We start from the raw sequence: 20673 nt of genomic DNA, 5'->3' as shown, positions 1-20673 counted from the left end.
AAAGAGTATTGACTTCCTTGCATCCTCAGGCCATCACAAAATTAGCTGTTCAGAATGAGCTGAACTTAGGAAAAGAAAGGATTTATTAAATACAAAGTTGACTGACAGGGAGAGCTTTCACCCTTCCAGCATGCCACTGATCTACTTGAAAACCAACGTGAAAGGGAAGAAAATGTATTGTGTAATGAAACTCACCAGTGTTTGCTGTTTATTTGCTAAATGCTGGACCAGTTACGGAGAAAGTAGAGCACTGTCAAATTCTTACTGGAATAGCAGTGAGATTAACTACCTAAGAAACAAAGATGGATCAGTTCTGCCTACTACACTTCCTTTTACTGCAGCTGGTTTTCCTGCTTGATAAACCTGTAAGCTTTCCCTTTCCTTCACTCCCAGTCACAGTTAGACTTTTCCAAAGATGTCTGCTGCTTGTTTTCTGAGAAGTTCTTCAAATGATTGTTGGTCTGTGGCTGTTTCCAAGTGTCTGCTATAAAACCAGAACATGACTTCATTGTTACTGACAACTCAGCTTCAAAAACTAAGTCTCATTCTGCACTCTGGCAGAAAGAGAGCTTTGAAACACAGCATTGGAATTGCCACCAGATTCAGAGCCCTGTATCAGGACTCTCTGCAGGATATGCAGGATTCTAATTTCCACACCCATAAGATTCCTCACTACTTCAAAATGTCAGACTTTATGGACAGCTAATTAACATTTAGTGTATAAGAAAATAAAAGCTTAAGGCTCAGAAGGGCCTCCTTAACGTGAACATTAGAAGTCTGAAAGTCTAGAAGATGGCTCAGCACAGGGCTTAAATCTTTCCCTCCTAGAGCTGAGGAATCTGTATGTAGCCCATTGGCTGAGCAGCAGGTCCCTGACAATCTGGAGAATTCCAAGAACAGTCCCTTAGGCCTCTTCCAGTAGTCATGGGCAAGAGCCAGACAGAAGCACCAAGCACCGTGCCCAAGATATCTTGAAGACCTAAATAACTGTACATTCCCTGCCCTCCTCTCTGCCTCTGCCCCCCAGTCATATTTGACTCTGTAATTCACCTACCTTGGGAAATCTGCAAAATTTCACCTGTGACAGCTCTGCTGACAAACAGGGGAGATCAGAGCTTTCATCTGGGTGATGAACTGCCAGGCTGTCAGAACAGCAGAGTATCTGTGCCGTGGTGAGACAGGTCAGGGCTGCCGCGGGGGCTCTGTATCCTGACCTTGGGAAGACTCTGGGAGGACTGGGCTGTACCTGCTCCTGCCTCTCAGGGTCTGCAGGACAGTCAGGGCATGTTTTCCCTCACAAGGACACAGAGACAGACCAGAGACATCCCTGAGCACACACATGGCTTGGGGAATTGTCTAGGATCACACTCCATTTCTCAAATGAGGGCCTCCTACACTAGGGATTAATTGGCAGGTAGGTTCTAGAAACTGACAGTGAGGTAATTACATGTAAAATTAGGTCCTTTCATTTGAATACCTGACTGTGAAGCCATAGCATTATATTCTCCCAGCTGTTACACAGTACAATTTGATCCACCTGAAATTTGGTACGTTTTAAAAAGCACCAAGAGTAGCAACTTGTTTTTTCTGCATGACACCATATACAGAAGAGCACTCTGTGAGTATTTAAGGAATTTCTCAACGTGTCCTCTTCCAGCTTCCCTGGATCTGGTCTTTGGAAAGAGAAGGATCTTGTCTGGACATTGTTCTGTCTACTCCCAAACATGTGGTCTGACTTGGGAAAACCCTGCATACTTGTGACCTCCTGGATCAGCCCAGCAAGCTGGAACAGAAAAAGAATTTAGAAGCCCCAGTTTCATTCCCCCTTTCTGTCTGAAGTAAGCTGAACCTACATCTGATTCTCTGAGTGGCCTGAACAGTGTACTACTGTCTTTCTTGTGCCTAGGCTAAATATTTTATTTAAAAAAAAAAACAGAATAGAACTAAACCTGAGCATCACGAACATCTCTCTGTCCTCAAATAGCCAACAGCCTTGTGTCAGTTCTTTAAGGAAGGTGCAAGATCCAGGGTTCAGTCAAGAAGCAAATGAGGGCTTTTAAGGCAGGTTATGAGTTCCAAGGATGAAGACTTCGTAAAGCCCTCAACTTTGTTTTAACCCCTCCCTACAGCTGAAGTCTTCTGTCATCTCAACATTAATTTCTGTCAACATGTGGGGAATTTTGCTGAGAAATTTTCCTATCTTAACCCGTTACAGATGCATTTTTCTGCAAACATCTTGACTGCAGGGTGACAGTTTTAAAGCAGACACAGAGGTAGGAAAGGTGGGTCTCAGTGCAGTGAAAGCCTGTTATGAGAACATTAGTCATCTAATCCCTAATTCCTGGGGGGACTGGGTTGGTGCAAGATCACTTTAGACTTGCCTTGTTTCTTACAAGCTTTCCGTTTGCATCCACTAATGACCATTGTAACAGACAGGATGCTGGGATAGATTTAGCTGTGATCTAATCTAACCTGACTCCTCTCGTGTGATTTGATAGTGGCTCCAAGACACTGTCTCTCTAGTGAGACGATTTACAAGGTTTACCCAATTTGAGTAGTCCCCATCAGTGGAGTTAGGGAGCTGTGGTGCCTGTAAGTGCTTGACAGAAGGACAGTGACTTTGTTCATCTGAAGTGGGACTGAGAGGCCTCTCGAGGCAAGTGCCTCAGTGAAGAGCAAGTGCTATCATCGTTCCCTTCTTGCTCCCTGAATTTAAGACACTGAACTGTTAAGATCAGTTGCCTGAGGTCAGAATGTTTCTCGGTGCTATAACAGCATTCTCTTCTCCTGGGGAAAGTACCGTGTCAGACTAGTTAGTACCTCCTTGCTGCTGGCAATTTATTTCTAATGGCAGGAGCCGGAATTCCCCTTTTTCCATAGGAGACAAGGAAGACAGCAGGCTCTGGCTGTTTGTTGGGTTTTCTTGCCTTTCTAAAATACTGTTTAATACTTTCTAAATGTAGTTTTGCTCATTCAACAGCACAGCTTAGTGCTTCTACTCACCCCTATGTATGTTTTCTCCCTCCCCATTCCCTCAACTGTACCAAGAAAGTTTGCAAGTGAACTGTAGCTTAGAATGTGAATGCCAGGTTAGCTGGACCAGTAGTAAAATACAAAAAAAACGAGGATTCAGCAAGGTGTTGATTGCAGAGAAAATTTATGACCAGTGGAAGGTAAATAGAGAGGTGAGAAAACATCAGCATTGCTCGTTTGTGCCTTTAGATATCACCAAATAGCCTCAATGAATTCTTAACTGCTCAAAATTTTAGGAATAGACTCTTCAGTGAGTTTTGAGCCTCTCTGCTGCTCTGTTGGCACGATAATACCCCTTGCAGGACTGGCAGTAAGGGCTCAGGGGCAGATTACTGCATGGGGGGCTCTCTCATTACCCAGTCTTGTGTGGAGCTCTCTGAAACTTAGGAGCAATGGGAGCATAAGAGGAACACTGGAAAAGTAGGAGGAATATGAGTGTTTAGAATACGAGTGTTTGGATGGTTCTACACTAATGCTGTGGAGCAGTCCCTGGAAAGATGGTATAATTAAAATGGAATAATGTGAAGGTCAGTATCAAGGGCAAAGTGTAGCCTTCCATATTTCTCCTTGCATTGGCAAAGGAACAATAAAATCAGCCTGAACATTTATTCAACCTTTTTTTGTTATTTACTTTTCTAGTCACCTCTTGGAATTTAGATATTTCAGATGTGTCCCAGAAATTCTGCAGAAATTGAAATATCATACCCACAGTGTTTGAGGAATCAAGAGAAAAGTGCTTAAACTCTTCAATTATCTGCTTTTCCTCCAATCTCCCTCCTCCTTGCCAATGTAAATTACACCATATTAAACTCCCTTTTGCTGTGGGGACAAAACTAAGTGCACAAGGGGAAGAGTGGGAAGGGAAAAAGAGGAGAAAGAACATGATATTCGTTCACTACAAAGTAAGCAAGTCCAAAAAAGTCTTAAGTTTTACAGGAAATGCACAACATGCCAAGTCACTTGTCCCTGCCACCTGCCTGCCCAGAGCACTAAGGGGAATCTGTGGACACACTCAGTGTCATTTTGGGTTGTATCACTAGACCCAGGAAATGATGGGAAGAAGACATAGATAGAAGAATCTTAAGGCAGCCCTCTTTATTCCCAACTAAAAGCATCAGAGAGGGGCTTTTCTCTCGTCTTTGTAGAGAGAGCAGAAATCCCATTTCCCCCTCCTGTTCAGAACTGCCTGCCTGTACCTGCTCCTCCTGCCTCTGCTGGTCTGCTGTGTGTGTTTGGAATGAAAGATTTTCCCTGCAAGCCCTGAGCCTCTTCCCTGGCCTGTCAAGCTCTTATCAGCACAGGTTCCTCAGTGGGCCACAGTGATTTACTGTCCAAGTAGTGCTGTTCTTTGTCAGAGATTGTGATCGAAAAGCCTTACTTTGCAGCTAATAAGAAACTCTTCCCTTTCCCTCATATTTTTTTACCTTTCTTCAAATATTGTTTTACGAGCTCATTGCTTGCTATCTGCCTGACACAGAAGCTGTGCCTCAGGGCATCATTTTCTCACCTCTAAGCCAGAGGGTTGTTGCTTTGATGCTGGGTTTGAAGAGCTTGGAACAGCTCCAGGTAGGGTATCTACCCTGTCTCCCCAGGGCAATTTGCTCAGGTGAGATAGTTGCCTTCATGGTTCACACTGGCATTCTGGGCATTGCTGTTTTGTTTGGTTTTCCCTGATACAAAAGGAAAAACGTTTTATAAAGGGAGGGGGCTTGACATTTATCAGATGTTTGAAAATGGCAACATGAACAGGAATGGGAAAATGCCTATTATTCACTGTATGTTCTAAGGTTAAACTTCAAATGCTTGGGCACTTTGTTCTTAAGAGGTCAAAGTAGCAGTCAGGGAAGGGGATTCTGGGCTGCAGTGTACTTCCAAAAAATAGGAAAAGACAACTATCCTTTCACTACTACACAACTTCAATTGCTGCTTGTCGAGTTTTTTTGCAAATGAGAAAAGTGATGTTTTCTTGTTGATCTCAAGCAAACCAGACATTCTACTGCCTCGTTTTCATTAGAAGCTTCCCATTAATTGTATTATTTTGTAGAAAGATCCCATTTCTATTTCTGCCCAGAAATTCACATACTGAAAGTACAGCCATAACCTTTAAAGAAAGTCCTGTCCTGAGATGCCTTGAACCTTGTGGGAAGATTTGATAGGAGGGACACTGCAAATGCTTTATATCTTTAATTCAAGCACAAATACAAGAAGACACACTCAGTTGAGATGATATTTCAAGCACAAGGCAATGGAGATGTCCAGACTCCTCACAATTCCACTCAAAATGGATTTTTAATTTTTTTCTCCTTACTTTACATAGAGGCACATAAGTGTGTATTTCACTATTTATCTTCATACTGTAGAAATGTGTATTTTAGCTTATCATTTTTCTCAAATGCATGTTATTATCTTGGTGTACACCTGAATGGTGACTTGACAGCCTATCATTTTCACATGTTAGAACACATTTTAAAGTGTCTATCAAAGCAGCCTGTTCTTAGCATCAGCTCTGTCACCCTTCAGCAGGGCTGCTTATTAATCATCATTCACATAAAAAGCTGTTTCCTTTGACTTTGCAACAAACATGAGAAAAAGAAAAGGGCAAAAAGGTAAAGATGCATAGATTCTTTGAGATTTAGTGAAGTGCAGTTGAAGCTTGCATGCCACCTCAAGATATTATCTTGTCAGATTCCATACATTTTAAAAAGAATTCCAGAGCAATAAACAGTAAGTGCTCCCAAGTCAATGCAGCACTGCAGGTAGTGACGTAGATCAGCAGGGTTTCTAAACATCCTGCAGCACTCTTTGCAAGTACAGAGGTGCTAAACCTGACATCCCCTCCAAATTCCAGCTGTAATTATTTTCTCTCCATTAATGTCTCATTGAGTTTTCAATGGAGCCATCATTCCTTGCTTTGTCCTGAGCTCACGTATAACATTCCTCCATCACATTAAACGACTGCCAATTTCTACCCTGAAGGGGGCTGCAGTTAAGGGGGGGATTAATGCTACTCCTTGTTTGACCCAAAACAAGCTTGGGTCCTTGCTGAAGCAGAAACCTGCTCCAGCTATTCTGTTGGGTTTCTTGGTTTTTGAAAGAAAAAGCAAGTGTGAACTTCACACCTGGCTGGCAGTGTGCTGGTACAAGAAGTCAAGGGTATCTGTGTATCCTGTTTGCTGTTTAACCCAAGGCCCAGATGTGGAGGGCTGGCAGCCCTTGGCACAAGAGACTTTCCATGATCCAAAAGGGGCAAATTACTGATGCCAATGTCAAACTTAACAGATCAGCTTAATACCTCAGCATTGATTTTCTTCTTCGAAAGGGTACTAAGACAGTATCTAGTGCAAAAAGAGCTCCTTCTTATACTCTCCATGTAGCTTCTAAATTGAATTTAGAGCTTTTGGTGGTGATGGAGTTTTGTTCCTTCAAGTCAGTTTTGAATTTGTTCTGTGTATGCCAGGCATCTGTGTGATCTGCCTGGAAGTGCTTGGCCTCAGTGATTTTGGTTGAGAGATAGTTCTGTTTTCGTGGCTCTCAGACGTGGCATTTCTCACCCTTTCCTGAATCTGAGCAACACTTGAGAACCAAGACTTTAATTAACAATGGCATCTCAGGCAGCTGCTGGTGGCTGCCCTCTTAGAGCAGAGTACATCTCTGGTCACACTGACAGAAGAGGGGGCAGGGGAAGAGAAAAAGAGGAGACCCGTGTGTATGGAATTGGAAACCTATCTTCTGCTTGATTGTGTTTTAGCAGTTAGAACTGAACTGTTTAGGACTGCTTAATTTTTTTTAGGTTCTTAATTGGTGAACCAGCAGTTCAGCATTTCAGCCTCCTCTGCAGTTTTCACGTTGCTCGTGTCAGAAGGGATGTCTCTCATCAGCCGAGTGCCCACTGGCACAGGCACTGAGTGTCCAAAATGCCAGCTGCAATTAAGCATTTCTGTTGTGAAGCCCCACAGTTTGTGCACGGTGAGAACAGCTTCTCTCCCTGAGCATGAACTGGAACCTGCCAACCTCAGCAGCAAGAAAACCAGTTGTCCTTTCTCAGGTACTCACAGGATCAGACACAGGCACACAGTACAGAGGCTCACGTGTAGGTTAAGCAATATATGACCATTCTGTGCATCTACCCACTGCTTACAGAGAGCAGAGGTTGAACTAACCTCAGTGCTGTCCTCAGACTTCTCCCTAAACTAATGGTCTGCTTTGTGACTGCTTCCTTGGCAGCCTTGCTCCCTCTGTGTTACCAGTCGTATTCAAATTCAGGGACAGACTTTTTCTTTTTTTAAATGTTAAACCCCCCCTGTTACCCCAGCAGAACAAGTACAGTCAAGAAAATAGTGCATTTTTATCACTGAATCTTTTGCTAATGTCACAGAGCTGACACAGGTTTTACTTTTGTCCATCCATATTGTACACAGACAGTATGTGATGGCAGAGTTTAGCACCAGGCTTGGCCTGTAAATCCGAGCTGAGGGAGGCTGAGGCAGCTGCCTCTCCCATTTCAGTGTGAAGTCCTGCTCATCTGCATTTAGCCTGAGTTTGCAGAGCCAGCATGCTGTTCAAGTTGCCATCATTTCACTTGCAAAGATAGCACATTTGAGCTGAAGTCTATGGAATGCAATACAGAACAATGCTTCCTTCTCACTGGGAGTAGCCCAAAAGGCTCTTGCTCAAATCCTCAGGGTTTATGTGGGACTCAGAGTTATCACCTCGGGTGGCTTGACCCACCTGGTTGTGACCTCCAGCTAACACAGTCTTTCATCCTACACAAACAGGGTTGTTCTCCTTGCTGCAGAGCAAACAGGTTTAGATAGTGCAGATTTGCTTCCTTCAGGGCTGAAGGAGACAGAAGGCTGGAGCAATAAAATCCATTATATATATAATTTTGTATCTCCTTATGAACTCCTAAGAAAGGGAACGAAGAGGATCACTACTGAGAAAAGCACTATAATTGTAGCTCCTGAGCACCACATGGAGAAGATTGCCAAGGCAACCAATCATTCCACAGCAAGGGCAGAGGTAGTTGAGTTAAGATGAGGTTGTTACAAACCCCTGCTGTGCATAATCATATAGTAAGCAACGTTTTTAAAAGGCCCTTGTAAAAAATAGGACATAGGGAAAAGGAACGAGAGAAATTAATTTCCTCCTATTTTTCTGCTTGTTCACTGATTGAGGTATAAGAGCAAATTATATGTGTGTCCTGCACCTGAGGACACTGGGAGCTGGCAGGGAACAGCTGCTTCCTTCAAAACAAGGCAGAGCTTCTAACACACAGGGCACTGGGCTAGTTTTACCTGAAAAAAATACACTTTTGTTTCTAATGTATTTTTAAATACGAAGTCTGAACAAAACTGCTCTTCTAATGCAGAAGCTTAAGTCTTGGCTGTTTGTTACAAATTGCATTCGTGGGGGATTGTTTGACATCAGCAAGATCTTTGTGAATCAAATTTACTCCTGTAGTATGAGATTGGCAGATCAAATCTCTAAAAATTAAAAGGATATGTCCACAGAATCCCTCCACCGTCAGCAAACTCCTCTGAAGCAGATCTTTCCCTGGATTCCTCCATTCCATTACTCCAAATTACTTACCTGAGCTGCTAGAAATCAGCTGTATAGCAGTACAGTGATTCACATGGCTGGACCATCAGCTGAAGCAGATAATTTTATTTTTGGTTCCAAATAACTTTTCCAGGCAGCTGTTTTGGTGGTTCAGCCTGTACTGCTGCCCCACAAACAGTTAACCAGCACAACAAAGCTATGGCCAAGTTTAGGTACCCCAAGTACAAACAACTGCCAAAAAAATCTGCCACAATACTTCAGTGAACAGCACTTGTCACTTTTCCAGTTCTAGACACTGCTTTCCTCCAGTGACCTTCCACTTCAACAAGGAATAATTACTGCTTCACAAATTGGTGTTTCCATTAGGTTTGCTCCATTTTTGTTCTGAGCCATGTTCAGTTGCTGGCTCCTGCTAAATAGTTTGCAAACCAGACTGGAAGCGTTCTAGACCCACTTGTGCAGATTCCAATTTCTACAAGTTGAACTGACCCCTATTTTCTGTAGCTAGAACTGTGTCCATCGTACATGTGAGCATCAGAGGTGGGATTCACCTGGGATTGTCCTACAGTGGTGTTCCTGTTGCATAGCTCACCAGTAGCCATATACCAAAAAAAAAAACCAAACTACAAAACAAAAACCCCACTATCTGTCTTTATTTGTATGACCTGAAACCAGATAGCTACAAGTGGTACACTGAAAAACTGAACATAAAACCTCGTGGAAGAACAGATGCCAGCTGAAAAGCTGAAGCACCACAGTAGCCCATGCTGTTGTGTGAAATTTTGCCTCTGAATAGTCACGTGTAATAAACACGATGCTGATCTTTGCTTTATTGGCAATTAGCAGAGGTGATTTGTATTCAGACAGGTATCTAGTGGCAGACTAACCACGCAGCTTTCCTGCAGCGTGCTCTGATTTAGTGATGTTACAGCTAAACACCAAATAACACTTGCCCAGACCTTTCTTTTGTTAAAATTAGACTTCAGCTCATTCCTAAATCTGCAAGATTGAATTTTCTGTATGTTTGCCCTTCCGTACCCCCCCAGCTGAAAACTGACATTCAAGGAACTGAAAAACAAATTCTTTCATTAACACGGGGCCCTTGGAGAAAGTGGTTTTTCCATACACGTGAGATGACCAGAGATATGGATGGCTCTCTGATGTAACATTCTGAACCTACAGAAGGATGTTTGCTTGTCCTGCCAATCAAGTTCCACTTTAATATTGATGTTTTAAGCCCCCACCCTTTAAGGGTCCTCAAAGTTATCTGCATATCTTTTCATTGACAGATTTAGCTCTTTCCCCAACCTTCCCTTTAGCAGAAAAATGAGTCCCAGTTTCACTGTTACCCCACTCTTGCTTTCAAAAAGTCTTTCCTGTTTTATACATCACCTTCAGCCTACAATACCACATCTTTCCATAAAGAATTTAGGTGTGGGGTTTGTTTGGTTTGCTGAGGAAGGATGCTTTTATGTCGAGGCAGACAACTGCAGCTGAGGGTATTTAGGTTGTGCCCACAGGGCTTCTCACAGAGTGAGCAGTGTGTGTAGCAAGTTGTTACTTGACTTCTGTGGCATTGCTAAAGAAGATGGGGATAATACTTCACTATTTCAGTGTGGTACAAAACTAGAGTAGTGCTTGAAATCACTCTGAAACAGCCTCTTTTCCCTCAAATAGAAGGTGTAATGGAGGCAGTGGTTTGTTATTATTATGTATTTACCCAATCTCATCTAGATTTTACATGTTTTTGCCCTGTGGTTATGTCAGATACGGGAAATACGATTATATGCTGTGAAGTAAATTGCTCTTATTTGCTATTTTGTCCATAAAAGCTTCCTGGAGGAGCTCAAAGGTAATTTTAGCTGTGTCAAAGAGGAGTTTATGCACCAATGAAAGCATTATTCTCTTCCCTGTTCTCTTTCCACCCCAAAGTGATTTGGGCTCCCTGTCTCCTTCTCCACCAGGTAAGGAAGGAGCCCATCTGGGGTGGCAGGGCTAAGTGAGCTACTCAGAGCTAATTTGTTTATGAGCTGCACTTGCAAATTCATCTGTGCAAGCACAAACTCAGAGCTTGGCATGACCCATCTTTGAGACACAATAGCTCTCCCTTCACTTGAAGCTGACCACAGCCACGTGCCCTTCTGCTATCACTGTGAATTACTGTGTTTGACAGAAATAATATAAACAGTATTTGTACAACAGCTCTGTGCCCACCTTTTCTGCAGCCTTAGGAAAAGAATTGGACAGCACTAAGGTCATCCAGCTGGTGCTACTTGGGCTCTTCTGCAACTGAGCCATGGGTCAGTGGGCTCCTTTCTGACAGCCTTTGGCCACCCCTGCTTTAGTCACTATGCTGTGGTTTACTCAGATTTCCACACACATTGTGCCTAAGTGTGCAGGAGAAGCCTTGAACAAAGCTAAAGAAGTCCTGCCTGGTTTTCCTGGCTTTACAATCCCAGTCCTGCACGTGTGCTCCTAGAAGCCTGATGTGCATCCCAGTGGCTTGGACTGAGAGGATAAGACTGCTGAAGGCCTGGTGTTGCAGCTTTAGTTTGGCTCAGAGAAGTCAGGAGCTTGTCAGTACTCCTCTTGAGGCTGAACACAGCATTCCCAGTCCAGGGAGCAAAGAGTGGGAGACAAACCAAGGTGTTCTACATGTTAACACAAGGCACTTTATCCAGTTTATTCCAGACAAAGAGTCTTATGTTTATGCCAGTGAAGTTTCACCATGAGAACCTATTTCCCTTCCCTTCGATTTGAAACAATGCAGATGCAGCTCCAGGTTATCAGGCCTGAGATGTGCAAACCTGTCTTTTCTCTCACTTCAAAACTGTACATTCTGATGTCTCTCAGGTCAACATTTATCTCCCCACATATATTGTAGGAGCAAAAAAATGTTATTAAACTCTGGGGAGAAACTGGTTCCTTTTCTGCAAGACTTTGTTCACTCTCCCATTCCCTATGAATGTCATTGTATCTGCTGTTTGCTGAGCAGGAAATGCATTATTAAAGCAGTTTCTCCTCCATAAACTGCTTTGCATATGACTGTTCCATTGTAAATCTGTAGCCACAAAGTCAGGCCACCTTGGGATAACCCAACGTGAAATCTGACCTGATGAAAATGGTTCATGCCTCCCAGCCTGGCTTGCAACCTGTGAGAAGGGCTTTTATTATTTATTCAAAACCTGTTTAAATCCCCCATTTCTGAAACAACCATTTTAAAAATATTAAAACACCACAGCTAAGCTGGGAGATTAAACAAGTTTAAACCTTATCATCGCAGGTGGGATATTAGTTCCAATAAAATGAGGAGGGATGGCAGGCTGCGTGGTAACTGGAGCCCCTTCTACTCAGTAACTAATCACCGAGAAAGCATTTGGGGAAGGAGGGGGAGAGGGGATGAGGGACTGACACAAACAGTGCATCCAGGCTCCTGGCAACCCTCTCTGTTTACCATGGTGATGCACAAAAGGAAGAATGCCACGCAGAGTAACAGACCTGGATCTGTCCCCATAACACTTGCCCTAGATTCAAGTGCTCTGGGAAGCTGAAAATGTGACCTTCAGATATTTTTTCTGATGGGTGATGCTGCAGCTGGACAACACTGTTCCAAAGCTGTCAGAAGGCTGCAGACTATTTGCCTACATTTCTTCCATTACATATTTTTCTTTTGCATCTTTAGCTATCAGTGCCTCTCTTCCACATCTCCCTCCACTCTTGTACTTAGGCTTTTTAAAGAGAGCCACAGTCTTTCTGTGGGCCTTATGCACCCAGAAGTGTAACTTCATTAAAAGTATTTGAATTAAAACCCATCAAACTCCAAAGTTTTCAGGTGAAGGATGACTATTTAAAATAATATTCTCCTCTCTTGAGAGCAGTATTTCCTAATAGGCCATTCCTGTTCTAAGGTACCAAAACTTCTGTTTTCCAGTGAAGAGTAGCTTATGGGAAGAACTTCAATGTCCTACAGCTGGATCACCCTTCCCTTCTTTCCCCAGGCTTCAGCCCCATCATGCAGGAAGACCACAAGTGGAGGTACAGCTTGGGGAGCCCCAGCAAGAGATCAGGCTCTTCTAACCCTGAGACACAGATGTGCCAAACAGGAGAATCCTGCACTGCCCAGCAACACAGAAGGGTGTTGATCAGTACAGATACTTGACCATCTGAGTGGTAAGAGAATCATTTCATGTCAAGAGAAATTACATTGGTTGCTTACAAGTTTAACCTCATTTTGTCACCATCATTGAAACCCATGAAGTTGGTCCATTTCTAGGGCATCTTTACACACACACACACACACACACACACACACACACAGACTTACAGTGGAGAGGATGCAATGTAAAAAAAAAAAAAAAAAAAAAAAACCAAACAGTGCAAGCAAGGTTTTAAGGGCTACATAATTGTCCTGAGTGAGGGGCAGTAACCACTCAGTGATATTTCAGCAATTCAAGTATTCCAGCCTTGAGAAGTTTTAGGAGGAAAATTCTAACATGTAAAAAATTCACTATGACCTAAAGTAGATGAAGACAAAAGGGCTGGAAACCACAACACTACTCCTGTCTCTCACTGTTGATTCTGAAAAAAGGTTTAACCAGAAACTAGCACTTCACACCCTCTCCAAAGGGGAAGGAAAGTTTTGAGAGCTAAAAGCTGGCTTATTTGGGCTGGACAGCTTTCATCTGGCTATCACTGAGGAAAACTCTGAGTGTACATTAGCTTGTTTGAAACACAAACCTGTTTCTAACGGAAGAATTTGTGCTTTTGCCATGTATCACAGGTACTTAGGCAGGCAGTGTGAGCTGTATAAACCCAAATCATTAAATAGCCCTTGGCCACTGCTTAAAGTGAGACAAGTACATGCCTGAGCTGTGTACTTAAATGCTTAAGGGAGGAAAAACACGCAGGGCAGAGTTAATAGAAATCTCAGAGCACTAAAAATGCAAGTGTAACTCCTAGAAGGAGAGCTCCTGAATGGTGCATCCAGAAATACTTGGAGGAATCTGAAAATAATAAACAAGGTACTTTGATGGGGTCACCAGTGGGTGTGAAGGACAGAAACACAGTGTCAGAGACTGATGGGGAAACCTATAACCTTGCTGGCTTGCCTGAGAGCAGAGCAAGGGGAAGAACAGATCCAGAGCAGGTGTGGGGTGGCCCAGCTCTCAGGTATGTTTGAACACACCTGCCTGTAAGGCTGCTGCCCATGTTCCCAGCCCTTGATGATTGCATCTGCCTCATTGTTAAAGAAACATTTAGTTGTGACTGAAGGAATACTCTGCACCAGGGAGTGGGAGAAAGCTGATTTCATTGAATTAGAGATTTCCATGAGATTCTAAGGAGTAGCACAGGAGCGAATACACGGGGAGGATGCACATGGGCCACAGAGCATCTGATTCCTTTTGGAGGATGGACTTCATACTCGTGATGTAGTTCAGGTACATTTCCAGCTCTTCACTCCAAAGGATTAGAGTGGCTGCCTGGTGGTTTGGAGTTGTGTGAGCATTCTTGGATTGTTTGGGGTTTTTTTTTAACCTCCCTCCCTCTAAATGTGGTCTCTGCAGTCTGGAATGTTTTCTTTTTCTAAGAGCGGCACAGGCAGTTCATCTACATTCAGTATTCCTGTATGCAGTTAAACTGTATGTGAGGGATAATCATCACTGCCTATCTCAGCTACAGTAGTGTCTTCCTGTATACCAGCTTATAATCACAGTTTGGAACATAATACAAGTTTAAAGCTTGCTGCCAAAATATTCCTGTATCAGAGGTGTACAGAAAACATCTCAGTTTGATGTGTGTGGCTACACGTCCCCACACTACATTGTCCAGTGGTGCCCGTTCATACTTTGCAAACACCACAAGACCAGCCAGTGTTGAGCCTCTGTTGCACTGGCTGCTGTATTTTCAAGTACAACAAAGTGATACCTTTGATGACCACAAACACCAAGTGCTGCATAAATGTCTCATTCAAGTCTAGTGGCACTCAAGATGCCCAAAAATCAAGTTAATCATATGGTGCATGAGATGCCCAGTACTCCCTTCTGCTCTCATGACACAGTCCCAGTATTCCACAGCAACCATGACCTCAGTGAAAGCCTCTTTAAATGTCTGCTTTAATGCAAGTAAAGCAGCTCTTTATCAGATCTCTCTGTATACATAATCTCATTTTTTGTCAGACCAAATCCAAAATCCCTCTGGTTTTGAACATTTATTAGGCTTCAGCACAAAGGTCACCCACGGAAGACACCCTGGCAGGCAGCAGATTCAGCGGCGGGCAGGGAGAGCCCCTCACCCTCTGCTGCAGGTAAAGAGCCAGGTGCTGACAATGGGGACAGGGGAATGAGATCGGCACGGGGAGCCTCAGCCTGCTGCTGGCGCAGCATCACACAGGAGGTGGCACTGGAGTCTGGTTCTGCCACCTGAGGTTGAGGTGTCCCCCCAGCCCCTTGCCCACAGTCCGTGTGTCCCGACGCAATGGGGACGCAGCCCGGTCCCGGCGCCTCGAGCCTTGGGCTGCGGCGACACCTCCCGGGAGCTGCCGGCACAGGAGCGGCACCCGCTCCTCTCCTCCGCTGCCCCGGCTCATGTCCGACTCGCCACTTAGAAATATCCTTTTGATTTTTAACATGGGGTCCAGAAACTTTCCCTGTTTGATATTTTTTGATGTTTTGTTCCTTCCTCAGAGAAGCAGCCCTTTGTTTTACTATCAGGAAAACTTCTGGTCTTGCACACACCACCAATAATAAGCTTGTAGGAGACAAGATTCGAAGCTCTTCTCTGTGCAAGGCATCTGGAATTTAACTGCTAAGTGGATGAAAAATGCTTGAACGGTGGTAGTTAAGAGCCCTGTTTGCTTCTTAACCCGGTCAAAAGGCCCAGAACATCTGCCTGTATGGACAAACACTGGCAATTCCTGCACTTAGATCATAGGGATAAATAAGTACCTGCATGCACTAAGAAAGTTGTTAAGACACAGTTCAGCCCAAAGACTCCCAAATTATACAAAGCCTTTGTTCTGGTTTATGACCTTTGAAAGGTGATGTGTGGGAAAGGAGGACACTCTTGGGGGATCCTTTGATAATTCAGTTTCGGTGTGACTGGGCAAGTCATTCCCACATCAGCCCCTGTGCACATTCCTGTCAGCAATGTCAGAGGACACTGAGAATTTAAAACCCCTGTCAAAGGCAGAAGCTTCCAAAATCTGAGCAGCAAGGAAGAACACAAAGCATCCTTATCTTCCTGCAGATGGCTTGGGCTCACTTAGTAAAACCAAATGCCCTCCACAGGTCCTCACATCCCAGTGGGATGCCAGTCCTTTACCAGGGGAACAGCCTGGTGACTCCAGGACAGAAGCTTCACAGTCCTAGCTGGCTCTTTAGGGAAATTGCAGTATTTGTACACCAGCATAAATCTAAGGATGTGCAAATATCCTGCTAAGCTCCCTTTGTAAGCAAAGCCTGGGATTTCACACAGGCTCAAGTTGTGGGGAAACTGACTACTGAGAACAAGAAACAGAACTGACTCCTTCATGTCACTGCAGAGACCCCTCCTGTCAGCTCAGTCACATCCTGTCTCCTGAGCACGTTTCATTCAGAAAGAAGTGGTTCTTGCTATGCTTCAGAAACAAATATATAGCAGTATCGTTATATTCAGACATAAAAAAGAAAACGAAAGCATCTGAGTTTAAGCTGAAGTGGGACTCTAAAGTGTTCTGCCAACTTGGACCCTTCCTGTCACTTACTGTGCAGTGGGCACTGGGACAGGACAATATCCAACCACTCTCACTACCTTTTCCCCAGAAGTGAGTGCTAGAGTTGTAACGGCAAGAGTGTTCCTAGATGCTTGTTTTTCAGTCTCAGCTCTTGTTCATAAGGGTTTTTTTCTCCTCCTTAACAGAATGGCACAGTCTTCAGCCTCCTCCCCTGATTCCCATCTTCTTTGGAAAATAAACAGCTCTGATTGTTGTGCACTTGAGATTATGAAAACATCAAGTCCATTAGTATTTGGCAAAGTGCTCTCTCATTTCCTTCTGATGTAATAATTGAGAGAGGGGGAGCGGAGACGGCAAAGATAGCACAAGGCACGAGTTAATGACCTTCTCGCATGTATGTGTGGGCTCTTTGAGAGGGAGCCTTTTCCAAGCCCCATCTCGCCTCCACTCATACTGTTTCAGCTGAAACACTGCTTCAATGTGGCCTTTATTATTTGATCTGATGTCCCTTGGCCAGCCTTCAGAGGCAGCTAAATGGCAGGCAGGTGTGGGGGGCTCAGAGACAAAAAGCAAATGGAGCTAATGCTTCAGCAGGCCTGCCGCACACAGGCCCTGGGCTCCTGCCCCGCAGGCAAATGCCACTGGTGCCCAGTTCCTCTTGCCTGCTTTAGGTTCACTTACACATTTAAGTCAAGGCAGGAATGTGTCCTACTTCACTCTCTGAGGGAGATTCTTTGGAAGACAGAAGGCCTGATAAAAATCAGGACGTGGGTGGAATGGCTGAGTGTAGAAGGAAAATTAACTGAGGTCAATGGTTGCTACTCTAAGTGTTGGACTGGCCACCCACTTACTTGATTGCCAAATTTGTGGCTTTACTTTGGGTGCCTAGAGCCAAACTAAAGTGGGATAAATTCCACAGAAGAGTATAGTATTCCCTGCTGGCTTTCTTGAGATTTTACTTCAGTCTTTTGAAGTGCTTCTAGAAGCCTCCAGAGATGTGTAGCTTTCCACATTAGCTTAACTAGAAGCTAAGCCAAAAATCTCATCTCATTTAAAAAAATAATCTGAATTTGACAGCTGAAGTTTTGGGAAAATAAAGATTACCCTTTGCCAAGTGGTCCCATTTGAGAGCCCCACCTTGAAGCGACAAGTCCCTGGCCTACCTGAGCCAAAAGGTGATAATATGGATACTGCTCTTCCTCCATGACATTGAAGCCCAATCCTTCCCTGTACCAGGTGTCCCTGCTCCCACTGGATTCATGTAGTCAGCACCCTGGAAAGAGGAAGCATGTGAAGGATCACAAGTGGATTTCCGTGGGGTACTCCCTCCTGCAGGCAAGGGCCTCTGTCAAGGAATGGATGGAGCTCTGAACAACCTGGGCTAGTGGAAGGTTCCCTGCCCATGGCAGGGGGATGGAACTGGAGGATCTTTGAGGTCCTTTCCCACCCCGGCCATTCTGTGATAAAGGATTATTAATTTTTATGAAGGATTGACAGCAGTGCCAGAAGGCAATTCCACACTTCCTGGTGCCTAGAGGAGGACTCCTTCTCCTTTCCCCTTAAGTAAGGGTATCTACCGCTTCCCTCTGTACCTGGAAGTGTTACAGAGGATAGTTAAGCAAGTTAGTTTGATGTATTCCAAGTCTCAGCAGGTTTGGGCTGGCCCTGGTTTGCCACCAAGGCACCCTGGGTTTACATGTTCCAAGGCAAACCATGTGCTCTTTGTGCAGCAGCATTAGAAGGCTGGTGGGGGGGGGATCAGTTTTATCATCCACCTCCCATTCAAAAAGGAACTGACAAATGGATTATAGGATTGATCTGTACCAGAAGACACATGATTTTTGAAAGGACCTTTAGCAGGGCCCCCAGCTGGTGTCAGGGCTGTGTAGCAGTCCTTCCCTGCCAGTCTAATACACCCTTATATTTAATCATGAAAAAATTCATATCAGAAGGATACTCTTTTCCAGAGCTAGCTACAAGGATAGTTGTTTCCTTCCTCCCTGTACATTTCCTCCCCTCATATTTTATACATGCAAAGGCATATACATTCTTACTCCTTTCTGCCATCCTTACGTGGCTGCAGTTTTGATTTCATTGATTGCACACACCAGTGTCTGCAGAGCTGCCTTAAGTAAGTCGAAGCCATTGGGAATTCAAGGTGAATACATTTTTCTCCTTCAGATACGTTGTTTTAGTTAAAAGCCACTCTGGCTGTTCCATAACAAAACCAGACACAGTGGGCCCCATTGTCCGGCTCTTGGCCAAGGTAGCATGTATGGATTAAGTGATGAATTGCAAAAAGGGCCTAAAAGCCAAGCTGTAACTTCACAAAAAGGCCATTAAAGGTGAGCTCTGTCAGTAAAGTGCCCATTCAGAAGGGCTTTTATGACCCTCTGTGTTCCAGAGACGCTCACAAGCTACAAATGGTTCAGGCTACCAGACTCACTGCCCAAAGTGACACATCCTCAGCTGAACCTGCCTGGGAGAGCTGCTCCCTGCAGGGATGGGGGTGGGCCACTGGCACTGTCTATACCCAGCAGATGAGGAAAAGCAACACCTTGGGCCTGCTCAGAGATAAGTAATGAGTTTAACCTCGAGGTGGAAAAACTGGGGACAAAAAAATGAACAGAAAATGAAAGCACACACTTTTTGGGCTACTTTTACCTCCTAAACCTCACCCTCCAATTCTGCATAAAATCTAGTTTTGCCTCTTTTTATACATCCCTTCATATTTCAGTGCATCTGTAAAGCGTTTCAGGGTGCCAAGTGCCTCACAGATTTCAGTTACTAGAGAGGAGGCACTGGAAAGCACGTTAGGGCTACAGAACAGATGTCAAGAAGGACAGGAGGTGTCCTCTCATGGAACTCACGGTTGGTCTTTCTCTCCTGTCTCCCTGCCCTCCAGGCAGCACTGCTGCCATTAAGGCATCACCAGTTCAAGTACTTCTTAGCACCAAGCTTTTTTACTGGACTGAAATTTTAATCTATGGGAGATGAAGAACAAATACTTATTCCCAGAGCTGATTTCCTTACATTGAAGGTAAGAAGCAGAAAAGGGCAGAGAAGGGCACCCACAAATAGAGGCATGTGAATCAAAGTTTAGGTCACTACTGCTGATCAGGCTTTCCAGACTGCCTGAGCAATGGAAATTAAAGCAATATCTGTCGTTGATTGTAAGAACAGAGTAGAGAGAATGTAAATTATTCAAGTTCCTTCCAAGAATCCAACAAAGCTTGAAACCTGACAAATCTGAATTTGCAGCCAAATTCAAACCTAACCTGTGTAGTCAGAATTGCAACCCAACCAGAATGGGCATGTTTCCTCAAAACAGGCAACCCCAGGCAAAAAACCATGATCTTGCCAGGAAATACCTTGGTCTAGCATGTGTCTTTTTAAACAAAAAAGGAAATAAACCCAAACCAAATCACCAGGCAGCACAGCAGAAGAAATGCCAACATAGCAACACACACATGAGAAGTTTATCAGCACAAGAGAATTCTTCTTACCTTGCAGGCTTCTGTAAGTGGAAACTAACTCTAGAGACTAGGAATAGTTCCTCAAATATAAATGGCTCAGCAACCTCTAAATACCTTTTTTATAAAACCAAAAAGAAAAGCCAAAAGACACCACAGCCTGCCCGTGGGAGCCTTACATAAGGCTTTAATTAACAAGGGAAGAGGGCAGGTGTGTGCATCTCCATCCCCTCTGGCTACCTGAAAGCTGATGGGATTGGTCAGCAGGAGGGACAGGTGGGAATTCAGGGCTGGCTGAGAGCAGAGCCCGCTGAGAGTTCTGAGTGAATCAAGTTCTCTAAGGAGGTGACTGCAGTGGGCCGAGCCTTGCCCAGGTGGGGCCGGTTTGCTGTGGCAGCAGACTGGTTTGGTACAGCACTCGTGCCACATTTCCAGATTTCTCACTGGGACAGAGGCCATTCCAGAAAGTCCAACACTTAATTCAAAGGCATTTCAGCTCCACCTGCTGCTTCTGCCCACTTGAGAGTAATGCCCATTTCTCCAGTTACAGATGATAAAGGCTCAGGACACACTGGTTTTATTCTTCTATATCAGTTAATTTTCTAATTGATAGAAGAAAAACTCAGTTGATGCTGCAGTCTTTGTACTTGAATCATTCCTGGCTGTCTGGAATTCATCTGTGGTTTGGTGATTACATTTTCACAGTGTGATAGATACTTCTCTAAAATTCCATGGCTCTCTCAGGATGTTTCACTAGAACTTTATTCTGTAATAAAATTGGAGTTATGGGAAGACTTCTATGAGTACCAGAAATATCTTTCTGCTTTCCTATAAAGTGCAAAATTCTTAAAAGTAGACCCTAAGTTTGAATCACAAACTGGTTTAAGTTGGAAGGGA

At 44.1% G+C, this 20673-nt stretch overlaps 2 long non-coding RNA genes across 5 annotated transcripts in view; one reads left to right on the top strand and one right to left on the bottom strand.

The window, feature by feature from the left end:
• The window catches only part of LOC138119204 (uncharacterized), a 35813-nt gene extending 23066 nt beyond the window's left edge, over nt 1-12747 (top strand). The window contains exon 4 of the long non-coding RNA XR_011155435.1: nt 12591-12747. This is a non-coding gene — a long non-coding RNA (uncharacterized lncRNA). The remainder of the gene's footprint in view (nt 1-12590) is intronic.
• LOC138119203 (uncharacterized) overlaps nt 1-20148 on the bottom strand; it is a 63996-nt gene extending 43848 nt beyond the window's left edge. For 3 of the 4 annotated variants that reach the window (XR_011155433.1, XR_011155431.1, XR_011155432.1), the window contains exons 1-2: nt 19810-20148; nt 17467-17576 (exon numbers count right to left, since the gene is read on the bottom strand). This is a non-coding gene — a long non-coding RNA (uncharacterized lncRNA). Of the gene's footprint in view, nt 1-14787; nt 17084-17466; nt 17577-19809 lie in introns of those variants that run through there. The other variant, XR_011155430.1, reaches the window with a different exon arrangement.
• Between the last annotated feature and the right edge of the window lie 525 nt (nt 20149-20673).

The sequence above is a fragment of the Aphelocoma coerulescens genome, chromosome 15, assembly GCF_041296385.1.
Source record: "Aphelocoma coerulescens isolate FSJ_1873_10779 chromosome 15, UR_Acoe_1.0, whole genome shotgun sequence".
Classification (NCBI taxonomy): Eukaryota; Metazoa; Chordata; class Aves; order Passeriformes; family Corvidae; genus Aphelocoma; species Aphelocoma coerulescens.
The sequence above is the reverse complement of the archived record's forward strand: the minus strand, read 5'-3'. Positions and strand labels throughout refer to the sequence as shown.